The 13,035-nt window shown below is 34.5% G+C and overlaps 1 protein-coding gene and 1 long non-coding RNA gene across 2 annotated transcripts in view; one reads left to right on the forward strand and one right to left on the reverse strand.

The window, feature by feature from the left end:
• The window catches only part of LOC143248717 (protein patched-like), a 109,208-nt gene that overhangs the window by 72,948 nt on the left and 23,225 nt on the right, over positions 1-13,035 (reverse strand). The window lies entirely within an intron of this gene.
• Positions 9,232-11,113, forward strand: LOC143248718 (uncharacterized). Its single transcript, XR_013027158.1, has 2 exons — positions 9,232-9,677; positions 10,908-11,113. It is a non-coding gene; the product is annotated as an uncharacterized LOC143248718 (long non-coding RNA).

Raw genomic sequence — 13,035 nt, forward strand, 5'->3', positions numbered from 1 at the left:
AAACATTAGTGACCAGCAGTACCACTTATATGTACTGATTATAAAACATTAGTGACCAGCAGTACTACTTATATGTACTGATTATAAAACTTTAGTGATCAGCAGTACTACTTCTGTGTACTGATAATAAAACATTAGTGACCAGCAGTACTACTTCTATGTACTGATTATAAAACTTTAGTGGCCAGCAGTACCACTTCTATGTACTGATTATCAAACATTAGTGACCAGCAGTACCACTTCTATGTACTGATTATAAAACATTAGTGACCAGCAGTACTACTTCTATGTACTGATTATAAAACTTTAGTGACCAACAGTACCACTTATATGTACTGATTATAAAACATTAGTGACCAGCAGTACCACTTATATGTACTGATTATAAAACATTAATGACCAGCAGTACTACTTATATGTACTGATTATAAAACATTAGTGACCAGCAGTACTACTTCTATGTACTGATTATAAAACTTTAGTGACCAACAGTACCATTTATATGTACTGATTATAAAACATTAGTGACCAGCAGTACTACTTATATGTACTGATTATAAAACATTAGTGACCAGCAGTACTACTTATATGTACTGATTATAAAACATTAGTGACCAGCAGTACCACTTCTATGTACTGATTATAAAACATTAGTGACCAGCAGTACCACTTATATGTACTGATTATAAAACATTAGTGACCAGCAGTACTACTTCTATGTACTGATTATAAAACATTAGTGACCAGCAGTACTACTTATATGTACTGATTATAAAACATTAGTGACCAGCAGTACCACTTCTGTGTACTGATTATAAAACATTAGTGATCAGCAGTACTACTTCTATGTACTGATTATAAAACATTAGTGACCAGCAGTACCACTTCTATGTACTTATTATAAAACATTAGTGACCAGCAGTACTACTTCTATGTACTGATTATAAAACATTAGTGACCAACAGTACCATTTATATGTACTGATTATAAAACATTAGTGACCAACAGTACCATTTATATGTACTGATTATAAAACATTAGTGACCAGCAGTACTACTTATATGTACTGATTATAAAACATTAGTGACCAGCAGTACTACTTCTATGTACTGATTATAAAACTTTAGTGACCAACAGTACCACTTATATGTACTGATTATAAAACATTAGTGACCAGCAGTACTACTTATATGTACTGATTATAAAACATTAGTGACCAGCAGTACCACTTCTATGTACTGATTATAAAACATTAGTGACCAGCAGTACTACTTATATGTACTGATTATAAAACATTAGTGACCAGCAGTACTACTTATATGTACTGATTATAAAACATTAGTGACCAACAGTACCACTTATATGTACTGATTATAAAACATTAGTGACCAGCAGTACCACTTCTATGTACTGATTATAAAACATTAGTGACCAGCAGTACTACTTCTGTACTGATTATAAAACATTAGTGACCAAGTACTACTTCTATGTACTGATTATGAAACATTAGTGACCAGTACTACTTCTATGTACTGATTATAAAACATTAGTGACCAGCATTACCACTTCTATGTACTGATTATAAAACATTAGTGACCAGCATTACCACTTCTATGTACTGATTATAAAACATTAGTGACCAGCAGTACCACTTCTGTGTACTGATTATAAAACATTAGTGACCAGCAGTACTACTTCTATGTACTGATTATAAAACATTAGTGACCAGCAGTACCACTTATATGTACTGATTATAAAACATTAGTGACCAGCAGTACCACTTATATGTACTGATTATAAAACATTAGTGACCAGCAGTACTACTTCTATGTACTGATTATAAAACATTAGTGACCAGCAGTACCACTTCTATGTACTGATTATAAAACATTAGTGACCAGCAGTACTACTTCTATGTACTGATTATAAAACTTTAGTGACCAGCAGTACTACTTATATGTACTGATTATAAAACATTAGTGACCAGCAGTACTACTTCTATGTACTGATTATAAAACATTAGTGACCAGCAGTACTACTTCTATGTACTGATTATAAAACATTAGTGACCAGCATTACCACTTCTATGTACTGATTATAAAACATTAGTGACCAGCAGTACCACTTATATGTACTGATTATAAAACATTAGTGACCAGCAGTACTACTTCTATGTACTGATTATAAAACATTAGTGACCAGCAGTACCACTTCTATGTACTGATTATAAAACATTAGTGACCAGCAGTACTACTTCTATGTACTGATTATAAAACATTAGTGATCAGCAGTACTACTTCTGTGTACTGATTATAAAACATTAGTGATCAGCAGTACTACTTCTATGTACTGATTATAAAACATTAGTGACCAACAGTACTACTTCTGTGTACTGATTATAAAACATTAGTGACCAACAGTACCACTTATATGTACTGATTATAAAACATTAGTGATCAGCAGTACCACTTCTATGTACTGATTATAAAACTTTAGTGACCAACAGTACCACTTATATGTACTGATTATAAAACATTAGTGACCAGCAGTACTACTTATATGTACTGATTATAAAACATTAGTGACCAGCAGTACTACTTCTATGTACTGATTATAAAACATTAGTGACCAGCAGTACCACTTATATGTACTGATTATAAAACATTAGTGACCAGCAGTACTACTTCTATGTACTGATTATAAAACATTAGTGACCAGCATTACCACTTCTGTGTACTGATTATAAAACATTAGTGATCAGCAGTACTACTTATATGTACTGATTATAAAACATTAGTGACCAGCAGTACTACTTCTATGTACTGATTATAAAACTTTAGTGACCAACAGTACCACTTATATGTACTGATTATAAAACATTAGTGACCAACAGTACTACTTCTATGTACTGATTATAAAACATTAGTGACCAGCAGTACTACTTCTATGTACTGATTATAAAACATTAGTGACCAGCATTACCACTTCTATGTACTGATTATAAAACATTAGTGACCAGCATTACCACTTCTATGTACTGATTATAAAACATTAGTGACCAGCAGTACCACTTCTATGTACTGATTATAAAACATTAGTGACCAGCAGTACTACTTCTATGTATTGATTATAAAACATTAGTGACCAGCATTACCACTTCTATGTACTGATTATAAAACATTAGTGACCAGCAGTACCACTTCTATGTACTGATTATAAAACATTCGTGACCAGCAGTACCACTTCTATGTACTGATTATAAACCATTAGTGACCAGCAGTACCACTTCTATGTACTGATTATAAAACATAAGTGACCGTTATCTTTGTATTGATTATAATTTATTGTAAGGCCCTAATAAATGTGCCCCGCTGGGACAGCGGTAAGTCTACGGATTTACAACGCGAAAATCAGGGGTTTGATTCCCTCAGTAGACACAGCTGATAGTCCGATGTGGCTGTGTTATAAAAACACACACCCTGACAAGCAGAATGAAACCTGTTACTTGGTTCATGAGATCCATATTTACTCTGTTCCAGGTTGGTACATTTATAATGTGATACATGTTATGCGTAAAACAATTAATCTCACAAGCCATAAGTAAAGAACGTTTGGCTATTGTGAATGTAAATGTTTAAATAGCACACGTTCATACATATATATATTATAATTATTTTACGTTTGTTTTGAATTTCTTGCAAAGCTACACGAGGGCTATCTGCGCTAGCCGTCCCTAATTTAGCAGTGTAAGATTAGAGGAAATGCAGCTAGTCATCACCACCCACCGACAACTCTTGGGCTACTCTTTTACCAACGAATAGTTGGACTGACCGTCACATTTTAACGCCCCCACGGCTGAAAGGGCGAGCATGCTTGGCGTGACGGGGATTCGAACCCACTTTCCTCGGATTACGAGTCGAGTGCCTCAACCACCTGGCCATGCCGGGCCAAATTATTTTAGGAAGCTACTAAAATGTTTTGGTGGGAATACTGCAAGGGAAGTTGACGCAATGTATGAAAATACCATATTTTATGTAGTACACGGGTCGGTTTTAACTTCGGCTGTGCCTTTTAAGAGAGATGTGATACACGGAGTTCAAATAAAACGGTTGTTTTTATTTACATTGACTATAGAACATTTATTTTAGAACGTAAAAAATAAAATAAGTTTTTTTTACGAACAATATTAAGGAATGGTAATTATCAAAGACTTGATTTATCTTATAATAAATAAACTTAATATTCCGAAAATTGTTAAATCTTGAAGTCTATGTTCAGGGCAGGCTGAATTTAATCTTTACTTTGATCAACATGTGTTATTGGGTTGTACTAGTTTCGGAGAATACCACTTCTCATCAGTAACCCTGAACACAAGTTAACCAAGACATTGTTGGCGTGCACGCGTTTTGTAGTAATTACGAGAAAAACTGATACACTGGATAGATGAACTGACGAGAAACTGTCATTGGCACATAATCAGTTCTTCACATTGTATAGCCGTACAGCAGTAGGTATAATAAATAAAATTTGTATTCTGAAAATTGTGCCTCACCTCCCAGTGGCACAGCAGTGTCTGCAGACTTACACCACTAAAAACCGTGTTTCGATATCCGTGGTGGGCATAGCACAGATAGCCCATTGTGTAGCTTTGTGCTTAATTCTAAACAAACAAACTGAAAATTGTTTAATCCCGAAGTCTAAGTTCAAGGGTGACCCAGTTCAACTTACATTTTGATCAACGTGTGTTATTAGGTTATACCACTTCGGTCAACGTGTGTTATTAGGTTATGGTAATTTAGGAGAATACTATTCCTAATTAGTAACTCTGAACACAAGTTAACCACAGATAGAGAGAATTAAGTTAGACCTATATCTCAGTGGGTATCAAACATACTGTTGACGTGCACGTGTTTAGATGTCACAACTGTATATGCGGCTATATAAAGAGAACTGAATAGTGGCCAATATCAATGTTTCCTCATTTCACCTATACTGTGTAATACAGATTTGAATCATAGCGTCTACGAGATACATTCACATCAATATTATATTTGCTTTCTTGTCTTATGGCGATGATCTAAATATTTACATTAGACAGGAACAAATGTAATGTTATAGAAAACACAACAAAGAAATCATTCTGGTTCAAAGTTTAATAATGATAAATTTCCGGTTTACACTTTGGTGTTTGGAAAATGTTCATAGAAGGTTAACTTGGTTACAAAACGTATCTGGAGTTTATTTATGAAATTACCTAATATGGATTCATATAAACTGGAATAAACTGAAAGAGATACGAGGTAAGTTTATTACAACTTGTAAGCCCCCGTCCTACACTCAATTACACAACCCCCTTCAAACATGTGGTCAGCTATTGGTCATTTACCTCTTTCTTTCTTTGTGAACCTGACGATGACCGAAGAAGGTCGAAACGTTGTTCGCTCCTCTACATAAGAATTTTCTCAACCCACACCAGCCGTTTTTACACATATGTTTTTCTCTACAAGTGGGTTTTCTCGTCATCACGGATTGGTATTTCCACAGATTTACAACGCTAAAATCAGGGGTACGATTCCCCTCGGTGAGCTCAGCAGATAGCCCGATGTGGCTTTGTTATAAGAAAACACATACAAGTTGGAAACGTTTTTAACCCTTTTTATCATTAAAAGGTGAAGTATTAGTTGTTAATCCAAGTGTCATTAACAGCATATGCATAGATTTCAGGTATTAGAACCTCCTAAACCTTTGATAACTAATTTTGAAAATGTTTCTATACAATTTGTTTGGTCAAAGTTCATTGATTCAATAGAAACACCTTATATTTATCTATCGAAGAATATGGATTGAATCTTATATCTACGAATGATAAACCAAATATTTTCAGAATTCGTCATTTCGAATGTGTATTACATAAACTAACTAGTTCGTCCATTCAAATTGAATCAATTGTTATGCAAGTTTTCCAAATTTTAATTTTTTACAGTTTTTCTGTGCATACCCTTCTTAATGTGCCCCGTTTATTCAATTTGTATTTTCTAGATAAAACTTAAAATTCGTTTTGTTATATTTCACGGTTGATAACTGATGTTACATCACTACAAGATATTGTAGACAAGCAAACAAATGAACAGGAAAATACTAGATAAATCTGACTTACACGTATACTGAATAATAAGAAAGAAAACTGTTTGGAACAGCTCGTGACTGATATAACAACACATTTTAAACAAATTGTTAATTCTGATGGATCAACTAGCAGCTGTGGAAATATATTTAATAACAAACAAGGATATATGTCTAACTTAAAACTACCAGTAATAAACCAGTGAACAAAACGTTGCACAGTAGAGAAAATCTGGTTTTGAACGAACACTATCCTAAATTACCTTAAAAACACATATAGAAAATAACACCTTGAAGTCTGACAGATATGTAAAGATACAGTGGAGATACTGTATGATAGGTAATAATTGGCACATATATTTTAGTTATGTTACAAATGAACTTTTAGTGAATCTAATTTTCAAATTATATTCAAGTATTTATAGGAAGGCCGTATACATTGTTTGATAACTGGTGTTTATATGCGTATTAGAAAGGTAATTCTAAAGTGATTAAGGTGTGTACTTTTATTATTACCTTAGGCAAAATTATCATATACAGTTATTGGTGCGAGACATAAAAACCAACATATTCTACAAATTAAATTAATTAAAGATTCAATGATACATAATTTCATTAATAGACTAAAATCATGGTAGTTTTAAGATACGTGCGGGCTAAACAAAATGGTGAACTAAAATCAGCAAAAAACCTGGATTCAAGACTGTCTATGGTTTATTATAGAATGATATTCTATTAGAATTCCACATTCAGAATAATATTACCAAACCGTTTTTCTTAGTATGTGATATTAATAAGTATATAATAATTATTAAGTCATATACTGTATTAGTTAAATAATTCAGTTGGCACAACAGAAGTTTATAAAATTAAAATCCAATATTTTATAATTATCGTCTTAATACGAGAGATTATGAACGAAAGAAATTATTTTAATAATTTTAACATATTATCAATTTTAAATGTTTGTATGTAATGTTATTTATAGACATTACGTTGATATATACGTATACGGGTATAACGGTTATTTACAGTAGGTGATTTTTTTCGTTCTATAACAACTGTTTGTTTGGTGTCAAACTTGTAAAGATACTGGTTTGGGCCCCTCAATGACATAGCGGTATATCTGCAGAGTTACAACGCTAGAAACCGGGTTTCGATACCTTTGGTGGGCAGAGCACAGATAGACTATTGTGTAGGTTTGTGCTTGGCTTTAAATAAGCACTGATTTGTTTATTTTAATAGAATATAACCATCTATCTGCCTCCGGGATTTCTTTTTTTCTTCCTTTAATTTTACAGTTCATATTTGAAAGCAAAATTCAGGCTTCTTAAGCCCCTGAAATCATAAACGTATTACAAGATACTGAGTATTAGTATCAATTAGTATCTATGTTTCAGTGACTTTCTTTGATAAGAAGAAAATCCAGTTACATCCAACCGCCAGGTTTCGGGTTCTACCATGTTCAAAACCTCAGAATTATCAATAACTCTAGCAATATATTCTCAGATTTAAACACCAGAATTCACTGTACATATTTCAAATACGAAAAAACAAACGTTTTCCAGCTGCTTATAATGTTGTTGATATCAACTGAGCTGTGTAGGTTAAAAACAACATGAGTGGCACGAAACAACTACTAGAGAAAACCGACAATAAGGTAGCTTCTAAATCTGTAACGAGCACACGTATTAGTCTACCCATGAAAAGATATCCGTTGGTAAAACACAGAAAATCATCAAATACGGGAAAAATCATATTTAATTAACTATTTAAATACAGCGTAGACAAGTGAATACCTTGAGTAACTGTCCAACAATAATTTGATGACATAAGGAATGCATAATCCCTAAATTCAGAAGAGTTAACGTGAAAAATTCATTGAACATGAAAATTGTTCAATCAAATACATACGATAGTTGCAGGTGTTTCTAAAAGAGGTGTGGAGAGTCAGAATTTTTATAGGATTTTCTCGTTTTTACTTCGGGCTTTTACTGATGAAACAGTCCACTACTTTTTATTTTATTTTTGCCGCTTATCAGCCCCAGAGATTCTTTCGTTACGGTTATCCATCAGTGGTCGAGCTTTGATAGAATGCAGCGTAGTAGTGTTGAAGCCTACGAACTACGCTAGAGGGCTAAGAGCGTATATAATTGGTGAACTACAGAGCCTTTAGGTAAAGTCTACCCGTACAGAGTTGCCAAAGTTTTTAATTCTCCGCAAATTTATATATGTCTATGTATACTGGACTATTCAGTTTGCTGCCTCACATAAATTAATCCTATTTTTTCCTCTATTATTGCTTTCATTCACAGTTTTCGTTAGGATGTTTAATTTTATTATAGTTTGTTTTGAATTCTTAGCTTAATATATGACCTTAGGACTAACTTATACCTCCTAGGCTGACTGAACATTGTATTTAGAGCCAGAAATATTATTAACAGCGAGGGCGCCAAACTCATGAAGAATGTGCATTCTAATCGGTAGCGTAGGAAATACAACTATACTAATTTAGTAATATATATTTAAAACTTTGTCACAAGATGGCGCGACACTACGGGCGAAGTAGCATTGTTAACACAGTACAAGCAATGCAGTGCATTTTGTTATTGCTCCAGTACGACACGACAAGAACGAAACGTCTGTATGTTAATTTATAAAAATATTAAATATTTAATATACAAATACACTATAATATACATTTTCTGCAACACATTAATGCGATTAAAAATCACAGTTTTTGGTTCAAATACTCAATTTAGAAAACATCTTAAATAAAACGATTTACAACCGCCTTAGGATCACTGAAGTAAGCACCTGTAAGTATAAACTGAAAATCAACAGTATTTATATACCGTTGTCACATCAACAATATCTTCGAAAAGATAGTAACCAATAGGCGTGTGTTACGTCGTGTGCTTACGTAACGACACTTTCTACCTTCATATTTTACACGTATTCTCTCTGTTTTAAGATGGCTTAATTAAATTACTTCCTGTTAAATGCCACAAACAAAAAAAGAAAAAAGCTAAACACGACAAACTGGGTCTCTGTCAATAGAGGAGTTACATTCAAATGTTTCCTCTCTTGGACAGTGAAGCACGCATTGCTGCTAAGACACCGACCTCAAATATAGCCTGGAGTTACTTTCCAAAGGCTAGCATCTTGAAGTAGTGTCATGGTGCAGAGAGCATGTGCAGGATAGACCGTGACAAATTCAGAGATCTCGGTTAGAATTCCTCTATCAGCTCAGGGTCTGAGAAGGCCGATTTCGGAGCCTAGCCACGTTCAGTTCAGCACGTCAAGCTGCCGGGAGCGGTGTTCAACCACTGAAGTTGCTATATACTGTGCTACCGAAACCAATTTGATATTTAGGAAAGACTCGCCAAAACCAGGTGGTCCAAATAACGGCCTTCCTTACTGAAATATAACCCCGCCCCGTCGGTGCCTTTGATGTCCAGTAAGGTTAAAGAAGACATTAACTATGATTGACTCCGCCTCTGTGACACGTGAAAAATGGACGCCAGATTTCTTTTATATACACATATACGGAGGTGGGTAAAAAAAAAAAAAAAACTGACAAAGAGAGATGGAATCTGTTTAAATTACTAGTTACAAATGTATATCTTAAGAGTGAATTAACTGTTTTGTACAAGTAAATTATGATTGGTTTGTTGTAACACCAGACTGTAAATGTTTTATAAATATAGAAAAAAGAATTCCTGTCCTGATTTTAAGATAAGACCTACAAAGATATTCAGTTTAGTTGACTTGTGAATAGAAAACTGCTTTAAAGTATGTTGAAATTACACCACGAGTTATTAATTTGTCCTGCTATGTCTAGAGGTCGAACTTCCATTCGTAACACTAGTTTTCAAAAAATGTCCAGCATGCTGTCAATCTTAAAGCAATCATAAAAATAGGATGATTTGTTTAAATTATATTATTACTTTTGCTCTGAGGTTTAGTATGTGTGTGTATGTTTAGAAATTATTAAGCCTCCCGTTGAGTCAGTTAGTAAGTTTGATTGTTTGTTTTAGAGCAAAGCCACATTGGGCTACGTACTAGGTACAATTCGAGGAATCGAACCCTAGATTTTAACGATACAAGTCCGTAAACTTACCATTGTCCCACCGGACAGTTGGTCATGTTAGAGATTTACAATGATAAGATCTGGGGTTCGGTTCCCCGCAGATAGTTTTTTTTTTTTTTAATTTCGCACAAAGCTACTCGAGGGCTATCTGTGCTAGCCGTCCCTAATTTAGCAGTATAAGACTAGAGGGAAGGCAGCTAGTCATCACCACCCACCGCCAACTCTTGGGCTACTCTTTTACCAACGAATAGTGGGATTGACCGTCACTTTATAACGTCCCCACGGCTGAAAGGGCGAGCATGTTTGGCGCGATGGTGATGCGAACCCACGACCCTCAGATTACGAGTCGCACACCTTAACACGCTTGGCCGTGCCGGGCCTTCCCCGCAGATAGTCCATTGAGTAGCTTTGCGTTGACAAACAGAAGAATATGAAATGTTTTAAAATACGGCATATCCTGTAACACGTTAAGTGTAATTATTTTATTCTGAACGTACCCTGTAACTCGTTAAGTGTAATTATTTTATCCTGAACGTACCCTGTAGCACGTTAGGTGTAGTTAGTTTATTCTGAACATACCCTGTAGCATATTAGGTGTAATTATTTTATTCTAAACATACTCTGCAACATGTTAAGTGTAATTTTATTCTGAAGAAGAAATGTATTATGTTCCTCTACATTTTTGATGCAGGGCCGAATGTGGCATAGTAGTTAACCTGCCGGTCTGTGAAACTGAAGATGTATGGTTCGTGTCCCGTGGGCGAGTTTAACAGTAAAACTTTTCGGTGGTTGCTGTTAATTAACTACACTATCAGTCCTAAACCAGGGACGCCTGTCGCAGATGAATCTCGTGTAGCTTTGTGTTAATAGCCAAAACAAATAAACAAGCGTTTTATATACCGTGTTTCTGATGTGAGTGGCCATTTGTTTCTAAGTTTAACCTTTTTGTTTATGTAAGTTTTGATCAAACACGAATAACAAATCAAATAAACGTAGCTGCAGAGTGACAAACTCTCAAAATATGAAGAATTGGTTAAATTATTTCTAAGAGAGAGGAAGAGAAAAATTGTTACGAAGATCTTTCTTGATGACGAGGAACCCACTTGAAATAAAAATATATCTCAGAACGGCTGGTATGGGTATAAAACTTTTACGTCGTTCTCTTCTTATCTGGCCAGGTGGGTTAAGGCGTGCGACTCGTAATCTGAATGTCGCGGGTTCGCATCCTCGTCGCACCAAACATGCTCGCCTTTTCAGCCGTGAGTGAGTTATAATGTGATGGTCAATCCCACTATTCGTTGGTAAAAGAGTAGCTCAAGAGTTGGCGGTGGGTGGTGGTGACTAGCTGTTTTCCCTCTAGTCTTACACTGCTAAATTAGGGACGGCTAGCGCAGATAGCCCTCGTGTAACTTTGCACGAAATTCAAAAACAAACAAAAACACATAGGTCAAAGTTCAGACAATATACGGTCTTGAGAAACTTCTTAAAATTCTGTTCGACTCACATGTCCTAAAATTACACCCTTTTGTTCAGTCTTACGCTCGTTAACGATATATTCTCGCGGGTAAAGATGTATGATTTTTTTGTTTTTGGAGAAGGAGTGAACAGTTCAGGTTACAGTTTTAACTTCAAGTAATTAATAACAGTTGTTTATGGATTTTCTTCCAAGTTGTTGTAACAGCAGTTTTTTAGTTTATCCAAGTTGTTCTGATGACATGTGCTTACAGTTGATCCATATCGTTCTTAACATCAGTTCTTTATTGTTGATACACATTAATTTAACATCAGTTCTTTATTGTTCACACATATCATTCTTAACACCAGTTCATTGTTGTTGATACATATTAACTTAACATCAGTTCTTTATTGTTCACACATATCATTCTTAACACTAGTTCTTTATTGTTGATACACATTAATTTAACATCAGTTCTTTATTGCTCACACATATCATTCTTAACACCAGTTCTTTATTGTTGATACATTAATTTAACATCAGTTCTTTATTGTTCACACATATCATTTTTAACACCAGTTCTTTATTGTTCACACATATCATTCTTAACACCAGTTCTTTATTGTTGATACACATTAATTTAACATCAGTTCTTTATTGTTCACACATATCATTCTTAACACCAGTTCTTTATTGTTGATACACATTAATTTAACATCAGTTCTTTATTGTTCACACATATCATTCTTAACACCAGTTCATTGTTGTCTAATTAAAGAATGGGATTAATTGTAACATGGTAATGCACCTACAGCTGAAAGGGTGATTATGTTCGGTGGTGGGATTTGAAAATCTGAGTCTCACAGGTTGCGAGTAGCGTTTCGCGAAACCCAAATTCTTCAGGTATGGTTAATTTAACAGCAGTATATGATTCATCCTGCCCGTTCTACTAGTTTTTGCGTAACGTTGATTCAGGTGGTTATTATAGAATTGCTTATTCTTGTTCCAAATTACCCTAAAGTTATTTCCCGGTTATTTCAACCTGGGACTTTTTAACACAAACAGTTCTGATTTTTGGACTCGGTACTTTCAAACTTCAGATGGGAATTTGTTTGATCCCTATATCAACATCTTTGATGTTACATCATCTCATTTAGGAACTTATCAACGCCAGTAATACTTAGATTAGATACTATTAAACACCGAGCTGTATAAGTCTATCTTATTGATTAAGACGTACGTATATTCCACAATCTTTTTCCAGTAATCTGTACAGGAAAACATAAGTACTTTTTCAGTCAGGATGGTGTTAAGATTCCTCCAGGCGGATTGTTCTGACCCACATACCTGGGGGTACAAGTTA

Source organism: Tachypleus tridentatus, chromosome 4 (assembly GCF_004210375.1).
Source record: "Tachypleus tridentatus isolate NWPU-2018 chromosome 4, ASM421037v1, whole genome shotgun sequence".
Lineage (NCBI taxonomy): Eukaryota > Metazoa > Arthropoda > Merostomata > Xiphosura > Limulidae > Tachypleus > Tachypleus tridentatus.